Raw genomic sequence first — 3,342 nt, forward strand, 5'->3', positions numbered from 1 at the left:
TGTCCCATGTATTAAAGTATTAAAATTAGAATGTTTTCTTAAAAATAAGCACTAATCATACTTTGTATAAATGCTATGACTGATGCAAGTGCTTTAATTTTTAAAACTGTATATTATTTAGGAAAAGTTAAATAGATCAAGGAGATATTGGCTTTGAAGTTATCAATAACTAATATCAGCCTTAGTCTTGAAATTTATGTAATCAAAAAATATATGATGTAGAGGTCATAATTACAATTTATTCAACAAATAGTTACTGAGTGTCTAATAGATACCAGGCACAGTAATAAGAAGCAGACACATAATAAAAATATCATATAGTGATAAGTACTTTAAAGTAATTAGACAATTTGATAGTGACTAGGTGGCTGGATTGTCTGGTTGGGGAAATCTTCTCTGGAGAGGTGACATGTAAGCTGAGAACTGAATGAGAGGATTCAAACAGCTGTGTGAAAATATGGAGAAGAGTATTGCAGGCAGACAGGGCAAAACCCCTTGACATGCTTGACATGCTCAAAGAAGGTCAACAAGGCAGGGGCCAGATCATGAATGCTTTGTAGAAGGTGTTCCTATTTTTTCAAAGTGAGGCAAGTCATTATCTGTTTTCAGCAGTACTAAGTTATGATCTAGTTAATATTTTTAAGTAGTCATTCTAGCCGTTGTGTAGATAATTAATTTGAAGAGGATTGAGAATGGAAAGAGAAAACTATTCCAATAGGTCAGGTGAAAGACAATGATGGATTTTAGTAGTGAAAGCAGTGGAAGACACAACAAATAGATTCACAATATATTTTTTAAGTACTGCAACAAGACTTACTGAGAGATTGGATATTCAGAGATAGGAAAAGAAAGCAACAGGGGTTATTTCTAGGTTTTGGACTAGTGGAGTTGTAGGTTGCAGGGAGTAGGAAAACTAGGAATGCTATGCTAACCATGGTTAAGATGCCTAGGAAACATCTCAGTGGAGATGTCAGGTAGGTGTTTGTGTCTCCTTTTTTCTATGCTACTTTCCAGGCATGTCTCAAGCCTGAAAATGCATATATAACCCAATGCTGATAAATGAATGCATATCTTGTCTCCCAGCTATGTTGTGCTTGCATTTCTACTTTTTATGAATGCCTCACAGTGATTAGAATAATATTAGGCACAAAGTAGATACATGGATACACACTTGTACATAGATGCTAAGAGGAGAGATGATTGGCTTGGTGATTGTCTAGATCAGTGAATGTTTACAAATGTTTAGATCAGTGAATGTTTAAAAATGGCCAATAAGAACATAGGTATTGAATAGTTCAAGGGCCAGATTCAATAATCCCTTGTCATCCTCAGAAATATATTCCTGAAGCTGAATTTTAGAAGACCATCAATCTTTGAGGAAAAGATTAAAAGAAATAAAATTCACATTAAATGTATATTTTTAAATAAAATAAATGAAAGGTCTAGAAAGCATTTCCTTCCAAAGGGGAAAAATCTCTTTACATTTATTAGCCTTAAAAACATGCTTATCCATTTCCATAACTCACCTCCAAATATTCAAGAAGCATTTCTTATTTGTTGCACTCAACTGGTTAGATTTCCCACACACACATTTAAGGTTTTTGTGACTCATAGATCTTTTGCAAATTTTCAAACCAGATTCTCCTGGATTGAAATAGAAATGTTCTAGTTAAATACCTCTCTCACCCAATTCTCTGATCCTGCTCCACATAATCAGGAAAAAGAAGGACATTGCTTGCTGTTGGCTTCTTTTGTTTAAGGTGACAGATAATGAATCAGAAAGATCTTAAAAGTTCATGGAATTAAAGATTTGATCACAAAAATATAAACTTCCATTATCCTCAAATCAATAATTTAGTAAGACGAAAGAAAATAATAAGGATCAAAATATTAAACCTCTGTTTCAGATAGCTGGCTTAATCCCACAGTGATAGACATGTCAGATATTATAATATTTAGCATATTTCCTCATGTGGAAAATGATAGGATTTCAGTTGTCATGCTTTAAGAGCAGGAGCCATAATCTCATTATCATCTCCCTAAATCAATCACTACATCATGGTTATTAACTCCGTCTGGATCAAACCAGATGTAGTAATGTATATGAGGTGAGAGAAAAGTTCCATGACTCATAGTCGAGCCTGAAAACAATGATGCAAGCAAAAAATCAATTTAATCACTCATGAATTTATATGGCCAAATACACCACATACTACACATGCCTGGTCTTTCACAGCTAAATTAAGAATAATGTTGCATATTCATAGGGCCTAACCTCTCAAAAACACACAAAGTAAATGTGAGTAATCTAGAGGGAGTTAAAAAAAAATAAGCTAGTTCTATTGCGTGTTAGAGCATTAGGTAATGTTCATTATATTAATAGCTTCAGAATATAAGCAATGACTTAAATTGTGAAATTTTATAGACAAGACTGAAATATAAAACACATAAAATCCAGCTTACCCTACATTTACCTTATTTGTATTTTATTTAACCTAATTTATATGCAATAATTTATTTAAAGCCTGTAGTATATTAACTTGTAGGGAAGGGATGATAGTGAGATTTTAGTTTATATTCTCAAAGTATGACAGCTGAAATTCAGTCATTTCCATGCTGCAAAATTCTGTCTTATACGTTCATCTGTGATTTAGCTAATTGTTTGCAATATAGGTGTGATCATTTTCATCCTGGAACTCAAAGGAGTAATTCATTTTAGAAATTAGTTAATATGAGGCACAAATGTACACACCTCAAAAGACACTAGTTGTACATTAAGATACAAAATTCGGAACTTGAATAGTTATTCTTACCTCTGAATCAGAACTATTGTGTCACACATATACCAACACAGCCTTCCTGGTAAATAGTAATTCATGATTCCCATCTCATTTGGTCCTCACAACAGCTCTGTGTGGAAGGTTCATTCTGACAAAAAACAAACAGAATAGCCCCAGGCTGCTGCAGTCAGAAGTTTTGTTTGATAATAGAATGTGAAAAGAAACCAAAGGATTAGTGCATAAATTAGTATTTGTTGAATGAAAGAATAAATGAATTAGTAGGTAATTTTTGAGTAACAGAAAAAGATTTTTTGAAGAAATGATTAGTCTGAAAATTGTTCTCTTATGGTCAAAATGTAGAATAATCTATTAAACACTCCTGGCTGCATTCTCAGCAAACAGAGAGAAGGCCTTTATTGAGCACATGCAACAGTTTTATAGGACATATATTAGAGGAGAACAAATCATTTTTTTTATTTTTATTTTTTATTTCAGCATATTATGGGGGTACAGATGTTTAGGTTACTTATGTTGCCCTTGCCCCCCCACCAAGTCCGAGTTT

The sequence above is a fragment of the Propithecus coquereli genome, unplaced genomic scaffold, assembly GCF_000956105.1.
Source record: "Propithecus coquereli isolate 6110/MARCELLA unplaced genomic scaffold, Pcoq_1.0 Scaffold7, whole genome shotgun sequence".
Lineage (NCBI taxonomy): Eukaryota > Metazoa > Chordata > Mammalia > Primates > Indriidae > Propithecus > Propithecus coquereli.